This window comes from Vicugna pacos, chromosome 1 (assembly GCF_048564905.1).
Source record: "Vicugna pacos chromosome 1, VicPac4, whole genome shotgun sequence".
NCBI classification, from domain to species: Eukaryota; Metazoa; Chordata; class Mammalia; order Artiodactyla; family Camelidae; genus Vicugna; species Vicugna pacos.
In genome coordinates this window covers 117746232-117764490 of record NC_132987.1, presented here as the reverse complement: position 1 = coordinate 117764490, position 18259 = coordinate 117746232, and the positions used below count along the sequence as shown (strand labels likewise).

General features: G+C 41.8%; 1 protein-coding gene and 1 long non-coding RNA gene across 3 annotated transcripts in view; one reads left to right on the top strand and one right to left on the bottom strand.

The window, feature by feature from the left end:
- The window catches only part of LOC140698682 (uncharacterized), a 71657-nt gene that overhangs the window by 4226 nt on the left and 49172 nt on the right, over nt 1–18259 (bottom strand). Inside the window, exon 2 of one of the 2 annotated variants that reach the window (XR_012076510.1) lies at nt 12722–12861. The exons of the other annotated variant lie outside the window; for it this stretch is intronic. This is a non-coding gene — a long non-coding RNA (uncharacterized lncRNA). The remainder of the gene's footprint in view (nt 1–12721; nt 12862–18259) is intronic. 2 annotated transcript variants of the gene reach the window in all.
- Nucleotides 1–18259, top strand: part of KCNJ6 (potassium inwardly rectifying channel subfamily J member 6) — a 245992-nt gene that overhangs the window by 220523 nt on the left and 7210 nt on the right. The window lies entirely within an intron of this gene.

Genomic DNA, 18259 nt, shown 5'->3' with positions numbered 1-18259 from the left:
TATTTCAGAGGCAGGATCAACCAGATGTGTTAAGGGAGTTGATTTTGTGGGGAGGAGAGGGTTCCATCCGGGTGGTGGAACTGGTGCCTGGAATCAGGAGCCTAGGGGGAGGAGCAGGCTTGGAGGGAAAAATCATACACGTTGCATGCTCCATTAGGGGCATTTGCTGAGTCATCAGAGGGAAGATGCCCAGTAGGCAGGTGAATGTCAGGTTCTGGGGATCAGGCTTGAGAGTCAGGCTGGAGGTCTGAAAGCCAGAAGAGGGTGTAGACAGAGGACCCTGGAGCCCCAGAAGAGGGTCTTGACGGCCAAGAGGACCTAGTTGCTGGTTGGCAGGGTCAGCTACAGAGCCAACCCAACGAGCCTACACATAGTAGGAGCTCCAAGATCACTTAATTGATTTTCAGAGGACATAATCACCGATCTGTTGCCTGCCCACAGCTGTGTTTCCACGAGCTTTGGGGTTTTGTAAAAAGCTGGCCAGGTAGGCTGAGATCACCAGCTGGAGTTCACTTCAGCATTTATAATGCTTGATTGCCACAAAAGCAATGTAGTCAGTGGTGCATGTAAATGTTAGTCTTCTTGAAGCCACAATACATGCTTCTAACACCAGTGAATTACTGTGGTGGGACAAGAGTGCACAGGTCAGGGAATTGTCCATCTGGACATCCTTTACCTATCAAAAAGGTCCTACATCTCTTGCTAAAACTACACCCCAGCCCCGTATGTCTACATTGTTCTAATTATCAAACTCAAAACTTGGAAGTCTTTTTTTCACTAGACTCTTAAAGTCAACTGAAATAAGATGTTAATGTTCAACTATGCAAGACTAATAGAATCACCTAAGCTTTTCCAAACTTCGTAAACTCACCGGAGGGCATTCTCAGGATCACAAACTTTATTTTTTCCTCCAAGATGAGGCATTTTAGTTATACATGTCATTTTTCATTTTATTTGGGAAGGAGGGATTCTAAGCATTTAAAGCCAACTTTTAAAAATATGTTCAAAGAGAGTTTATAACTTTATAAACACACTGTTACTGCATCCAAACTCGTTATTCTGCTCACCCCACGACAGGCCAGTAAATCAGGAGACAAGGTGTTGGGGCAAGGAGTAATGACTTTGTTCAGAAAGTTGGCAGACCAAGAAGATGGCGGACTAAAATCCTGGAGAACTATCTTACCCAAGTCAGAATTCAGGCTCCTTTTATACTAGAAAGGGGAGGGGCTGTGGTTGGTTGTTGCAAACTTCTTGGTGTCAGAATCCTTGGTTCTTGCTGCTGTCCACATGGGTCAGGTCATGATGCTCCCATAAACCTCCAACAAAACAAATGTTACTCTCTGTTCTGCAGCTTTTTATCTCTGTATGAATGGAAATGTGTTTTTACTCTTCAAGGTCAGAGCCTGGAGAATGCGCTCTCCTGTAGATTTCAGGCTCCAGGCAACATTCTGTTACAAAAGGTGCAGCACCAGCAGGACTCAGCACAGGAGACTGAGCCCAGGGTTAGAGCTGAAGGAACAGGTGTGATATGGAGTCAGACCTGTTCTTCCCTATCACAGCAACACTCAGACAAGTAGAGTCACAACTGACTTTCTCTACAACTGAAATTAACTCTTAAGCTCCCTTTCTGCTTCCTAGTACAGAAAGGGGGGGAAAAAAGCCTTAAATTTGCCCATGAAAAGGTAACTTAGGCACTTCTAACTTTAAATGCAGTTAATTCAGATCTAAACTGTCATTTGAGATGTTCCCCCTCTGCCACCCCAGGAGCAATCTGAATTCGGGTGAGTTATCCATCATTTTGGCACAAGGGATGGGGGATATGGCCCAAGCACATCCTGTCTCCTTGCTGCTCCCCCCAAGGTCCTTGGGGGATCACATGACATCTTTGTGTATGATCCAGGTGCGCACCAGGTCCCTGTGTGCCTCTCCCCACTGGGCCCACCAGCACCTCCACCCTGTCGCTAGTGGGATGTGGGAACTCCTGCCCACATACACTCCTGCCTGCACACCAGCAAACACAGGCACTTGCATGCACACGTGGTGCACACGCGCACACCCACGCCCAGCCACTCTGGGCCCCGCCCCACGCCGCTGCAGGACACTCCTCTCTCCGCTCTTGTCCAGCCCCTGCTGCCAGGCTGCTCCGGAGCCCAGCCAACCCCAGGCTGCTCTGCGTTGCCTGAGATCTGCCAGCACCAAGGAAAAGGGCCCAAGTGCTGATGGCTCCCCTTCAAACTCTCTGGGGCCCTTTCATCTCAGCCGTCTTCCCACACTTAGGTCAGGCCCAGGGCAGGGGGTTCTGGGCTGTTTCTTGAAAATCCTGGCAGTATGCAAACCCTGCTCACAGCACCCCCACCAACACCTCCACCCCATCCCTCTCCCCAGCTGGTTTCACAGTTCCTGATGGCCCAGTGGTGCAAGAAGGCTTCAATTGTCATAGCCGTGACTTCTGGAACTCCCAAATCCTTTATATTTTCTCCCAACCAAGTTTTTCTCTGTTAATGAAAGTTCTGCTTTCCAGGCCACGGTTGCAACTTTGGCCTTAAAGTGTAATTTAGTGTGTCAAAGCTGAGAGCGTGGGTCCAGCCTCTCCCCACCCAGCCCACAAAGCTAGGAAAAGCTTTTACTGGGTGGGTGGGAAGACACAGGGCAGCCAGGGACAGCCTGGGATCACCAGGAATAAAACTGCATCTGAGACCATTCCCAAAGATTTTCCCTGTCCTTGATCATGAAAATTCAGACTGCAGGAATCAGCTCTCAAGTGCTGTGCCCTTGACCAACAGAAAGCACCGTGAAAACCTTAGCAATCTGGCTGGAAAAGGGAACCAACACATCAGGGCAATTTGGTGCCAAGGTTAGACAGACAGTTTTAGGATGCTGAAGAAACCAAGCTAGAATGCTCATGAGGTTTGTTGCCTCTCATAAGTGCAAAGTCCATGGACAGATAAGGCATCTGCTCCCGGTCACCTTTTCCTGTCTCCCTGCTCTCAGCGCCCCAGTACGGCCACCAGCAGCCAGGAGGGCTGTATGTGCCCTGGCTCCCCATCATGGGGGAGAGCTCCCTTCTGTCCATCACTCTGTGCAACGGTCTTAAATTCATCCTGAATGAACCACTGAGTGAACCTCATATTTTTTCTGGAACCAATGACTGTGGCAAGAAAATTGAGAGTGTCAATAAGCTTAAGCCCAGTGGGACCCAAAAGTTCATGGTCTGTCGTGGAGGGGTGCACCTAGTAAAACGCTGAGTACTTGTGAGAAGGGCATATAGGCAACAAATATTCACTGCAAATTCATGGTTAACTTCCTGTCTTAATCCTCCTTTGTTTGTCTGATCAACCCACTCTCCCACTCTCCACAGAAAATTTCAGATCTTCCCCCACCCACTTCCTCCTTCACAAAGAAAACAGGGACTTCCAGACAGAAATTCCCTCAACCCTTTGCCAACACATCACAAATCTACCTGGATCAACACCCATGAGCTATGAGGACAGAGGGGTCCTTCCACCCTGATTTCCCAGCTTTGCTCATCTCTCCAGAACCACTAGCTACAGACTACCTCTTCTACCTGGAGGTCGAGCCCTGCCCACCCAACCAGAGCCTTTTCCAACAGTACTTGAACGTGCTCAGGTGTCCCACGTCTTTAAAAACTCACTCAGTCCCATATCCCTTGCTGAGTATTGTCTTCTCTCATATTCATGTTCAGATTTTTGAAAAACTTTCCTAAATTCACTCAGCCCATTTCCTCACCTCAGACCCACTTCTCAAACCCTTCACTGGCTCTTTTACCCTTCAGCTCTTATTAAGCTGACAATGATCACCATGTCTGAAATCCAGTGTATAATTTTCAGTTTGGGTTTTACCTCCTCAGTTTTGGGCATTGTTAACCACCTGCCCTTCTTGAAACATTCCCCTCCAAGGCTTCTGCAACCTTCCACCCTTTGGCTTTCCTCCTATCTCTCTGGCCACTCTCTCTCTCAACATCCTGGGCGAGCTTATCCTTCGCCATTCGTCAAATGTTAAGTCTTCACAAGGCTTATTCTCATCCTGTTTCTCTCATCGCATACCCTTCTCTTGGCAATCTCATCTGCCCCCAGGCTTCAATTCCATCCATATGTCGCTGACATCCTGATGTATATACATAACCCCTGGATTTGAGACCTGGTTATCTCAATGACCTACTCAATATTCTTGCATATCTTAAAGTCACAATAAAATGAACATTCCCCCAAACTAAACACACTCTTTTCCTGTACTCAAGATTCCCAGTGGCACCAGCAACCAGCTCATTGCCTGAGCCGGAAATCTGGGCTTCATTCTTGGCTTTTCCTTCTAACTCACTCTCATGACAGAGGTCCATCCATTTGGCCTCCTAAACTTATCTTGAGTGTATTTCAGTCTCCCCATCTCCACTGATTCTTCTCTAGTTCTGATAACCATAATTTCTTCTTTGTGCCATTGAAGTAGCTTTCTCGATATCCTCCCCACATATACTTTGCCCTCCTCCAAGTCATTCTTCCCTCTGTAGCTAGAGCAATATTTTCATTTGGTACCAAGCTCCCCTCACCTACATCCCAAACACACTAGTCTTTCAGCTTCTTAGACACCCTCCTACAACAGAACCTTCCTCTGCCAGTGCTGTTTCCTTGACTACAGTGCCCTCAACCCCACCTCACTCATCCCCTCCCTCGTCCTTCAAATCTTAGCCCAAAATGCCACACCTTCAGGGACACTTTCATTAACTCCCACACCAAACCAAGTACAGTTCCTTCATTACGATTTTATAGAAGAATCTGCCTTTTCTTCACTGCATTGATTAGAGTTGTTATTTTGCATTTATTTAGATGTTTATTCCATTTTCAGTAGACTATAAATGCAGTGAACCCAGGGACCATGTCACCTTTTGACTCTCAGAATCTGCCAGAATGCCAGACACATAATAGGCCCTCAATAAATATGTGATGAATGACTAAACAAATTACCATCACCTGGGTTCCTTTATTGTTAGCCATTAACAAATATTTATTGGACATATTACCAACCACTGTTGCCAAACACTATAGCAGGCGATGGAGATAAAGCGGTAGCCAAGACAGAGCTGCCCACAGGAACCCCCACCCCTAGACTTGATAAGGTATAAACAAATATGGACAATTGCAATTCGGTGAGGAAGGTGCCAGAAGGGTGAGCAGTGGCCACTGGGGAAGCACGTGAGCTGCTTACAACTCAGCTGCAGTTTAACTAAACTCTCCCTTTCTATTCTCTGTTTTTCCTTAAACTTCTTCATCCTCACATGCATGCACACACCTTCCCTAAAAGCAGCATTGTTTTATTCTTTTGATTTTGCTTCTCTTCGTGTTGTCTGAACCTGGGATTCCACGAGCTTCAGTGAGTTCCTGAGAACCCGACCATTTGCAAACTTTTGAATGTATGCGCATTTTTAAGAGGAGAGGATCGATGGGTTTCCCAAGATTCCAGAAAGGGTCCTCAACTAAAACAAGTTAAGAACCACTGCCTAAAAAATGCAGAATAATGGGGGACATTGAAGAGATGAGTGACACTTCAAACACCAAACATCAAAGAATATTTTGAAGTGTTCACAGCACAATAAGGCATGAAGTAAACCCTGACATCAACAGGAAGATGCAACATGCCATCTCCAGATCTTTCCCTGTAGGGTTTTATCCCACTGGAAAAAAATCAACACGCGACAAAACACTTGATGTATGGGACAAATGCTATTGACCAATGCTTCTAATTCTACAAGCAAGGTCAGCTTTTATACTTGACCAAGGGAAGGAAGGAAACTAAGAGAATTGCCAGCGACGTCCTCAGGCAGAGCCCCAGGTTAACACTTTCACAGGTGAACTTTCTTGTGGATGCTGTCATACCTTTACTCTGGTCATTATCCCACTGTGACGGGTGAGGAGTAAGGGTCATTAAGCAGCCTATCCAGGCCACACTGAGACCCCGGGCAGCCCAGACTCAAACCTGGGCCTGTCTGCCTCCAGCTCCCAGGTGTCAGCGCCACTATATCATTGGGGATCCTATGATAAAAAGAAATGAGCACACCCAGAGATTCCACATTACTTTAGCAGAAGGAAATCACCATACAGCTTCTTGTCCTGAAATATATTCACTCCATAGAGTCAAAATGAGAAATAAGGAAGTGTGTACATGCATCTTAGTGTTCATAGCAGCACTACTTACAATAGCCAGGACAGGGAAGCAACCTAAATGTCCATCGACAGATGACTGGATAAAGAAGAGGTGGCAAATATATACAATAGAATACTACTCAGCCATTAAAAAGGAATCAAATAATGCCATTTGCAGCAACATGAGTGGAACTGGAGACTGTCCTACTTAGTGAAGTAAGCCAGCAAGAGAAAGAAGAATACTATATGGTATCACTTGCATGCGGAATTTTTTAAATAACACAAGTGAACTTATTTACAAAATGAACAGACTCACAGACATAGAAAACAAACTTATAGTTACTGTTGGGAAAAGTGGGTGGGGAGGGATAAATTAGGAGTTAGGGATTTGAAGATACTAACGACCAAATATAAAATAGAGAAACACAGGTTCCTACTGTAGAGCACAGGGAACTATATTCAATATCTTGCAACAGCCCATAATGAAAAAGAATAAGAAAAGGAATCTATATATCTATTTACATGCATACACACATATATAACTGAATCACTATGCTGTACACCAGAAACTAACACAACATTGTAAATCGACTATACTTCAATTTTTAAAAATGCAAACAAGGGGGAAAAAAGAATATGCGTATACCTATGTTTGCTTATTATTACAAAAGGAAACACAGGAAGAGTAAGGCAGAAATTCATGAAAAGGGCCACATACAGAAGGTGGGCAGAAATGGGATAGAAAGAGTAGAGATAGGAATGAGACATTTCTGAATATATCTTTTTATGCTGGCCTAATTTTTGGACTATTTAAACGGTTTACAGTGTCTTTTTCTTTTTTTAAGAAAAAAAAAAAAGATGACAAAAGCAAATCCTGAAAGGAATTACAATTAGAAACAAATGAACTGCACTAGATATAAAACAGATAACACGGCCACATAGAAAAAAGAATGAATTCAATAGCTTTTGAACTCACGACTTTGATGGTACTCTCTCAGTGGAAATATCCCAAGATTAAAAAGAACTGCACTTTTTCATTTTACCTTATAGGTTTGTGGCTGATGGTGAAAAGGACCAAGGCCACCTGTACTATTGACAAAAGGCAGTTTATTCAGACCATAAGGGACAATCTGCTACTAACTCATTCCTTCCGGTAGAAACTCATAGAACTTTGAAAGGGGTGGGCTTTATAGAGTAAAAGGAGTAAAAACGAGTCCTTGATTGGTACACGTTTTGTTGTAGAGCTGCTGGAAGCAGGGAAGTTTTCTGATGGGTTTTCAAGCTCACTGGGCAGTCTGTGATTGGTTAGCACTACCTACTGGTACATAGTGGGGGTTTCTTAGAAAGTCACCTGGGGTTTCTTCTTTCAACTGGAAGAATATCTGGTCTTCTGCTTTGAGGTCTGAGTCTTGTAAAAACAGTTCCTCAGCAGACTTCTTGGTGTAATAACACCAAAACTGTTGGTAGGATAGAGTCAATGATAAATATGGAGCTTGTTGGGAACTGGGAACCACTGGAGAAGAGAGATACAAATATAGAACAGGAGAGACTGAAGAAGCATCCTGCGTTTTGTGACCTGATTTGAGAGTCTCTCATGCTTTCTTTAAAAAAAGCATCAAGGTTGCATAGTGTCTCCAAGCAAGGTTCTGAATATGGTAGCCAGTAGTCCAGAGTTAGTGGAGAATAAGCATATTTGTATGGAAGACAAGGTAAGAGTGGACAGGCTTAGGAGGGCTGCTGGGAAAAAATGGTAGCTAGGAGAGAGTGGAAACACGGATAAGACAAACAGTGAGCAGGTACCAGTTGGCAGCCAAGTTACATCACCTAGTGGCAGCATCACTTTGGCCATGATGCTTCATCCACACTCCACGTTATTCTGTAAGTATAAGTATAAGGCATTTGTAGGAGTTATGAAGATCACAATCAACACACGGTTCCTTTTTCAAAAGTGGAAATAATAGTGTGACAGTTGAGGGCATAGGCTCTGGAGCCTGACTCCTTAAATTAGCACCCTGGTTCCACTCCTCTGCTACTAGTCTGCTCTGGCTGCCATAACAAAATATCACAGATAGGGTGGCTTGTCCAACAGAAATTTATTTTCTCATTATTCTGAAGGATAGAAGTCCAAAATCAAGGAGTCATCAGGGTGGGTTTCTGGTGGGGTCTTTCTTCTCGGCTTGTAGATGGCCACCTTCTCACTGTGTCCTCATGGAGCACATGTGGACATGTGGAAAGAGCGAAAGCTCCCTGGCGTTTCTTCCTCCCACAGGGACACCAGTCCTATTAGACTAGGTGACTTCATTTAACCTTAAGTCCCTCCCTATAGTTCCTATTTCCAAATCCAGTCACATTAGGGGATTAGAGTTCAACGTTGGAATTTTGGAGGCATACAATTCAGTACATAAAACTGCGTGACCCATAAAAGGTACTTAACCTCTCTTTCCCTTAGTTTGCTTATATGTAATGTAGATATCATAGCATCATCCAGCGAAGAGGGCTGTTGTAAGATGTTGTCAGTTGGTTGATGCATATAAAAGCATTCAGTGCCTGACATACAACAAACACCCAATAAGTAATGTTTATAACTTAATTCAATATTTGATTTACAAATTTATCAGCCACTTTGGGGAGAGTAGCACTAGGGGTACACACGTAGAAGGTCTTATTTTAGACATTAAAAAATGCATATTTCAATATTTTGGGGTGTAGCCAGAGGTGAACCTCAATGGCCCTCCAAAATTTCGGTAACAGAAGAAGCATGGCTGTTTATTGGAGGGGTTTTTAACCTGAGCACAAGGCAGGGCTCGTTGTTTAAATGATCAGCAGCTGGCTGAGCCCACTGAATTCACATCATTATCACCTTATGGAAGAGATCGCTCTATACTGCTGCTTTCTGACACTGGGCTTCATAAATCACCAACATTGTTCCCCCACGTGAAGACCTATAAACGTAAGTGCAGAATGCTTTATTACTGTGTTAATTCAGTGCAGTTTTTATTGAGAATGAGAACAAGGAGTAAAGGAAAACATTACATCATGTAGCCTGGTATTTGAAATAAAAAGGCAAAACGTCTGTAGTCAATTGTTTCTGAATACTGGCAACATAAATTAATTTTACAGTATTCCAATGTGGTGAGGGTGGTTTCTATCCATCTTATTTTATTGGAATTATATTCTCCAGTCAATTTTGATGCATGTTCTATCTCTGAGTGAATACTTCTGGCTTTATCCAGGGGGCTCTCTCTTGAGGATGGCTTTCATCACATTGGTATTCAGCACAAAACATCTCCCGTCATAATTTGTCACTGCGAATCTAAAAATAGGGCTTTGCCTGTTAAATCTCCATCTCGCAGGGCCCGACCTGTGTTTGCTCAGTGCATGTGAGTCCCTCAGCTGGGCCTCAGTTTGGTTTCCTGCCTTCCAGGGATTTTAATTCACCACCACCACCACCACCAGCAAACTCTCCCTCCCTCTCCACTCCTTACTTCTGACACAGTCTAACTCAAGGAATGGAAAGCCACCAAAAAGATGGGCTGTTTCTGTTCACTCCCATGCAAGTTAAACTCTTGGAAGATTAACCAGAGTTCCAACCAGAGAGGTTCTCAGTGGAGAAATTATGAAAGGCAATCATTTTTTAAAGATACACACACACATACCCCTTTGGGCTCTGGGGAAATAAACCAGGCAACGCTGCTACGGAAATTAAGGAGCCTCCTCAAGCACAAAGTGCAAGGTGCTCCTGGCCCTGCGAGCACTCCAGGATGCCCTTCCTCCTCTAGTCACTTTCCCCGGCGCTGCCTTGCAATGGCACCTGCTCCCCTCCACGTCTGCCTGTTTCTTTTGAGATTGTGGGGCCAGATTCCCCAGAGGTATGACGTGAATGGTCTCTACACCTCAGCTTCCGCATCCGTAAAATAGGGTATAATAGCATGGGCGTGTGGGGCTGTTATAAGGACTGAAAGAAATAAAAAGGTAAGAATATGAAAACGAATATATGTGTGCATATGCATGACGGGGACATTATGCCGTACACCAGAGACTGACACATTGTAGCTGACTGTACCTCAGAAAAAAAGGAAGCAAGGTAAAGGGCGCAGGAAAGCCCCAGCTCAAAGTAACTACTTAGGAATAGTACATGATGACGATGATAATGAAGAATAAGGACAAGACGAGGACCATCACTCACAGCACAGGCCTTAGAGGCCACGTCCCCCTCCCTGATTTAGCCTTGCCCACCTCTACAGTGCCTCTCCATTGTGAATTTCCCAGGGTGATCTGCACAGAAAGCAGTCAAGGAGGCAATGTAGGGTAGTATCCTACTTCCCAGAGACTCAATTTCTGACTCAATGTCAAGGAAATAAAAATGCATGAAAAACAAGTTCAAACGTGGGAGACACAATCATGCATTTCTGTTTAATTCCATCCACTAGAGCACAGAGCCCAAGGGACCACGGACGGAGGTCAGGCCCCAGATGCACCAAGCCGCCCTCCCTTCCCCTGCCCCCCACCATACATTGTGAAGGCCCGAGGCACCCCGTCTGATGTTGCTCATCGTGAGCCCTTGGTTACTAGGGAACACAGGCAAGGGTCCTCACTTCTGAAAGTCCCAGTCACAGTACCTGATTCTGAGCTGCTGCAGGAATGAAAAGTTGGACTGTAAGTTCCCTGAGGCTAGGACACCATACCAACGCATGGATCCCATTTAATAAATATTACCCAAGTAAATGGATGGTTAACACAGAACAAGAAGACCCTTTGCACAAAGGATAAGCAGGCTAATACTCCAACAACAAATGGAATTAGTGACCTTTCAAAATACCGTGCTTGCGGTGTTGGAGAGTATAGCTCAGTGGTATAGTGTGTGCGTAGCATGCATGAGGTCCTAGGTTCAATCCCCAGTACCTCCATTAAAAAATAAATCAAATAAGTAAATAAAACCTAATTACCTCCCTACCTATATGTATAGCTACACCTCCCTATAATTAATTGATTATAGTGCTTGGCAAGTACTAAATAATGTCTGTCACATATGTTACAGGCATAAGAAAACACTTCTCATTTGACTGTTCAATTTAAAAGCTAGAACATCACTGTTACAGCTACTTCTGCTTCCCTTCTCCACCCCAACATAACTACTTACTTTTATCATTCCCTTGATCTCTTAAAAAAAAATTTCTCTACGTGCCCCTAAATGATATATTATTTACGCTTACTTTTAGCTTTATAAAAAAGTATCATATTTTATTTATTCTATATGACTTGCTTTTGCACTCAATATCATATTTTCTAATTTATTAATTTATACACTGATATTTATTGCCTATTGCCCGTGGATTCATCCTGTTTTTCTTTTTCTAATTCTGCACCGACTTTCTGCTGTAATGTAAGCATTGAAGCCTGTGCATTTTCCTTACTTTCCATGTATTGACATTTTAAATTTCAATATGATTCAGTAAGTACTATTGAACTTCCATTATAGTTTCTTCATTGAAGTTGTTTAGAAGTGTGATTATATGTTATGAAACACATAGTCATTTCTTTCCACTCATCTTTTCTTTTTGTTCTTGGTCCCGGGCACGCAAAGCTCAGGACTTGCATCAATTCACACACAGAATTAGGGGAGCCTCCTCTCCAGGACTGTGCTCTCTGGGATTCCCCAGCCTTCGCAGCTCCCAGGTCTCCTAGACACCCTCTTCTCGGATCTCTCTCCAAAAGGATCTCTCCCCACACTGCTGTATAGTTTCACTGCCTCGGGGTCACTCTGGGAGAGTGAGAAAAGAGAAGAAACACAGCCACAAACTCTGGTCCGCAGAGTCCCCCATTCCCAGTCCTCTGGCCAGAAAGCCTTCCTCCCGGCTCCAGACAGGGAAGCCCTGAGCGCTGGGTGCAGAGGGACAGAACTTAACAGGGCCTCCCCACCCCCTGCTCCCGCTCAGACATGCTGTCCTGGTCCTTTGCCAGAAAGACAGATTTTCCCTCTGAGGTTCTGTTGCCAGCACCTGCTGCCCAGTTCTAACCTGGGACCACTCTCAGGTTAAGCCAGAGCATAAAAGAGGAAAAAAACAAAACAAGAAATTTATCCCCAAACAAGTCATTCTTCAAGTTTTGGTACCCCGATCTTGCCGCTAATAACAACTGTCCAGAGACTGCAGGCGGTAGAAGTCCTGGTTGCAATCAGTGAGAGAGAAAAGCTATACTTATTTCATCTTACCCAACAAAAGTAAGGGATGGGACTGCCCTTACTTTATATTGGACTTACTTCTGATTACAGTTAGGGCTTTTGTAACTTTCCAGTATCTAGTTTGTATTCTAGCCGAGGGTCCTCCCTAGGTAGTTTGACATACCGCTGGAAGTAGAAATCTCCTACTTTCTTTTCCAGTGTCTCACAAGCCATCTTTTAATTCAATAATTCATTTCAGACATTTCCAACCAATAATACTAAGTTGCCTCTCTATAGTTCCCTAAGTCCTCTCTCTTCACTGAAAAACAAGTATTTAGGGGGAAACTCCAAGGTTGAAGCACTATGCCAAATGCTAGGAATACGGAGACAAACAAGAGAAACAAACCTCAAGGCATTCACAGTCCAACGAGGGAAAGACACCACTAGCTGCAAAGGCGGCGCTAAGGCCCATAACAGGGTGTAACTGAAGTGTCATGGTAGCCCTGGGCTCACAGTTCCAACTGGAGACTGGTTGGTCACAGAGCGCTTTAGAAAGGAGATAATAAATTCGTTAGCTCTCGAAAGATGACCAATATCCCACTGGGGAAAGGGCATACCAGACGAAGCAAATACCACAAATACAGGCACAAGAGCACGAATGCAAACAGCAGGACAGCCAGCGTGCCCAGAGGAAAACGTGTGATCGGAGCTTGGAGGGCTTTGCAGGTTTTATTCTGCTTGACAAAAGAAGCGTCTTCTTTTCCCAGAGGTTGCTTTACTCGCTGAAACGCCTACCTCAGGAGACCCTGTGATGATCTTTCTGATGTGAAAAGCAACCACAACTTGCATGCATACTGACAGAATCCTTTTTCTGATGAGTTCTCCTTTTCACCTTATATTTCTATATACACATAGATAGGTGGTATCTAAACCTTACAGGCATGGTAAACATACATTTGTCATTCCTGTTTTCCTTCATTAGAGCTGTGAACATTTTTACGATTTTCATTTTTAATCCTTTTTATGAAGCAAAGAAATTTCTGCATCCTCTGCTTACACTCATTTCAAAGCCTGAGACACAATCCATGAAAAATTGGTCTCAGAGTCACAGTCACACTTCACAGAGTTAAAGTGACATCACAAATCACCGGAGCTCCACTGTCCCCTGCTGATGTAATTTTGTCAGCCCCACTTTTCTTTTTTTTTTTTTTTTTGTTTTTTTGTTTTTTTGTTTTTTTGTTTTTTTTTTTTTACATTTTTATTGATTCATAATCATTTTACAGTGTTGTGTCAAATTCCAGTGTTCAGTACAATTTTTCAGTCATACATGGACATATACACACTCATTGTCACATTTTTTTCTCTGTGATTTATCATAACATTTTGTGTATATTTCCCTGTGCTATACAGTGTAATCTTGTTTATCTGTTCTACAATTTTGAAATCCCAGTCTATCCCTTCCCACCCTCTACCCCCCCCCCCCCGGTAACCACAAGTCTGTATTCTCTGTCCATGAGTCCATTTCTGTTCTGTATTTATGCTTTGTTTTTGTTTGTTTGTTTGTTTTTGTTTTTTAGATTCCACATATGAGCGATCTCATATGGTATTTTTCTTTCTCTTTCTGGCTTACTTCACTTAGAATGACATTCTCTAGGAGCATCCATGTTGCTGCAAATGGCATTATGTTGTCGGTTTTTATGGCTGAGTAGTATTCCATTGTATAAATATACCACCTCTTCTTTATCCAGTCACCTGTTGATGGACATTTAGGTTGTTTCCATGTTTTGGCTATTGTAAATAGTGCTGCTATGAACATTGGGGTGCAGGTGTCATCCTGAAGTAGATTTCCTTCTGGGTACAAGCCCAGGAGTGGGATTCCTGGGTCATATGGTAAGTCTATTCCTAGTCTTTTGAGGAATCGCCACACTGTTTTCCATAGTGGCTGCACCAAACTGCATTCCCACCAGCAGTGTAGGAGGGTTCCCCTTTCTCCACAGCCTCTCCAGCATTTGTCATTTTTGGATTTTTGAATGACGGCCATTCTGACTGGTGTGAGGTGATACCTCATTGTAGTTTTGATTTGCATTTCTCTGATAATTAGTGATATTGAACATTTTTTCATGTGTTTTTTGATCATTTGTATGTCTTCCTTGGCGAATTGCTTGTTTAGGTCTTCTGCCCATTTTTGGATTGGGTTGTTTATTTTTTTCTTATTGAGTAGTATGAGCTGCTTATATATTTTGGAGATCAAGCCTTTGTCAGTTTCACTTGCAAAAATTTTCTCCCATTCCGTAGGTTTTCTTCTTGTTTTATCTCTGGTTTCCTTTGCTCTGCAGAAGCTTGTAAGTTTCATTAGGTCCCATTTGTTTATTCTTGCTTTTATTTCTTCTAGGAGAAAATTTTTGAAATGTATGTCAGATAATGTTTTGCCTATGTTTTCCTCTAGGAGGTTTATTGTATCTTGTCTTATGTTTAAGTCTTTAATCCATTTTGAGTTGATTTTTGTATATGGTGTAAGGGTGTGTTCTAGCTTCATTGTTTTACATGCTGCTGTCCAGTTTTCCCAACACCATTTGCTGAAGAGACTGTCTTTATTCCATTGTATATTCTTGCCTCCTTTGTCGAAGATGAGTTGACCAAAAGTTTGTGGGTTCATTTCTGGGCTCTCTATTCTGTTCCATTGGTCTATATGTCTGTTTTGGTACCAATACCATGCTGTCTTGATGACTGTAGCTCTATAGTATTGTCTGAAGTCTGGGAGAGTTATTCCTCCAGCCTCATTCTTTCTCTTCAGTAATGCTTTAGCAATTCTAGGTCTTTGATGGTTCCATATAAATTTTATTATGATTTGTTCTAGTTCTGTGAAATATGTCCTGGGTAATTGGATAGGGATTGCATTAAATCTGTAGATTGCCTTGGGCAGTGTGACCATTTTAACAATATTGATTCTTCCAATCCAAGAGCATGGAATATCTTTCCATTTTTTAAAGTCTTCTTTAATTTCCTTCATCAATGGTTTATAGTTTTCTGTGTATAATTCTTTCACCTCCTTGGTTAGATTTATTCCCAGATATTTTATTACTTTGGGTGCTATTTTAAAGGGGATTGTTTCTTTACTTTCTATTTCTGTTGATTTATCGTTAGTGTAAAGAAAGGCAACTGATTTTTGAACATTAATTTTGTAACCTGCTACCTTGCTGAATTCTTCGATCAGCTCTAGTAGCTTTTTTGTGGACCTTTTAGGGTTTTCTATATATAGTAACATGTCATCAGCATATAATGACACTTTTACCTCTTCTTTTCCAATTTGGATCCCTTTTATTTCTTCCTCTTGCCTGATTGCTGTGGCTAGGACTTCCAGGACTATATTGAATAGGAGTGGTGATAGTGGGCATCCTTGTCTTGTCCCAGATTTTAGTGGGAAGCTTTTGAGTTTTTCACCGTTGAGAACTATGCTGGCTATAGGTTTGTCATATATAGCTTTTATTATGTTGAGATATGTTCCCTCTATACCCACTTTGGCGAGAGTTTTTATCATAAATGGGTGTTGAATTTTATCAAATGCTTTTTCTGCATCGATTGAGATGATCATGTGGTTTTTGTCCTTTCTCTTGTTGATGTGATGTATTACATTGATTGATTTGCGTATGTTGAACCAGCCTTGTGTCCCTGGGATGAACCCCACTTGGTCATGTTGTATAATCTTTTTTATGTGTTGTTGGATTCTATTTGCTAAAATTTTGGTGAGGATTTTGGCGTCTATGTTCATCAGTGATATTGGCCTATAATTCTCTTTTTTTGTAGTGTCTTTGCCTGGTTTTGGTATCAGGGTGATGGTGGCTTCATAGAAAGAGTTTGGGAGTATTCCCTCCTTTTCAATCGTCTGGAAGAGTTTGAGAAGGACTGGTATGAGTTCTTCTTTGTATGTTTGGTAGAATTCCCCGGTGAAGCCGTCCGGTCCTGGACTTTTATTTGTAGGGAGGTTTTTAATTGCTATTTCTATTTCCTTTCTAGTGATCGGGTTGTTCAAGTGTTCAGTTTCTTCTTGATTCAGTTTTGGTGGACAGTATGTTTCCAGAAACTTGTCCATCTCCTCTAGGTTATCCAGTTTGGTTCCATATAGTTTTTCATAATATTCTCGTATGATATTCTGTATTTCTATTTTGTTTGTTGTAATTTCTCCATTTTCCTTTCTTATTTTGCTAATTTGTGCTCTCTCTTTTTTCTTTTTTGTGAGTTTGGCCAGAGGTTTGTCGATTTTATTTACTTTTTCAAAAAACCAACTTTTGGTTTGGTTGATTTTTTCTATGGTCTTGTTAATCTCTATTGTATTTAATTCCTCTCTGATCTTTATTATTTCCTTCCTTCTGCTGCTTTTTGGGGCTTTTTGTTCTTCTTTTTCTAATTGATTTAGGTGGTGGGTTAACTTGTTTATTTGAGATTGTTCTTCTTTTTTGAGAAAGGCCTGTATCGCTATAAACTTCCCTCTTAGCACTGCCTTTGCTGTGTCCCATAGGTTTTGAGTGGTTGTGCTTTCATTATCATTTGTCTCAAGGTATTTTTTAATTTCAGCTTTGATTTCCTCATTGATCCATTGTTTTTTCAATAACATATTGTTTAATCTCCATGCTTTTCTTTTTTTCTCCTTTGTTTCTCTGTTGTTGATTTCCAGTTTCATGGCATTGTGGTCAGTAAAGATGCTTGAGATAATTTCTATCTTCTTAAATTTGTTGAGGTTTCTTTTGTGTCCAAGTACATGATCAATCCTGGAAAATGTTCCATGTGCACTTGAAAAGAATGTATATTCTATTTTTTGGGGGTGTAAAGCTCTGAAAATGTCCACCAAATCTAGTTTTTCTATTGTAGTATTTAATTTCTCTGTTGCCTTGTTTATTTTCTGTCTGGAAGATCTGTCTAGTGATGTTAATGCAGTGTTAAAATCTCCAACTATGATTGTATTCCCATCAATATCCCCCTTTGTTAGTAATTCTTGTATGTACTTAGGTGCTCCTATATTGGGTGCATATATATTAACGAGTGTAATATCTTCATCTTGTATCACTCCTTTAATCATTATAAAATGTCCTTCTTTATCTTTCTTTATGGCCTTTGTTTTAAAGTCTATTTTGTCTGAAATCAGTACTGCAACACCTGCTTTTTTGGCTTTTCCATTTGCATGGAATATCCTTTTCCATCCTTTCACTCTCAATCTATATGTGTCCTTCTCCCTAAAGTGGGTCTCTTGTATGCAGCATATTGAAGGTTCTTGCTTTATTATCCAGTCTGCCACTCTATGTCTCTTGACTGGAGCATTTAGTCCATTAACATTTACAGTAATTAATGATAGATGTGTGTTTATTGCCATTTTGAACTTATCTTTGCAGTTGAATTGGTATATCCTCTTTGTTCCTTTCTTCTTCCTTTTGTGGTTTGGTAATTTTCCTTTGTATTATCATGGATTTTATTTAATTTTTGTGACTCCCTTGTAAACTTTTGACTTGTGGTTACCCTTTTTTGTAAATCTATTAACCTATACCCGTTTTTAATAAACTGATAATAACATGATCTCAAACCCATCCTACTGTTAAAAAAATTTTAAAAAAGAAAGAAAAAAAATTCTATATTTCCCTGCCTCCCTCTCCCACTCTCAGTGATTTGTATGTCTTCTTTTATAATTTCGTGTTTTCTTTATTTGTAATTCATGAGTTATCACCTTTCCAGTTGTACGTTTCTCATTTCTGTAGCATCCTGCTGCTTTTCTATTTAGAATAGCCCTTTCAATATTTCTTTTAGCATGGGTTTAGTGTTGCTAAACTCCTGCAGCTTTTTTTTGTCTGTGAAACTCTTTATTTCTCCTTCTATCCTAAAGGATAGCCTTGCTGGATAAAGTATCCTAGGCTGCATCTTTTTTTCATTCAGGGCTTTGAATATATCTTGCCACTCC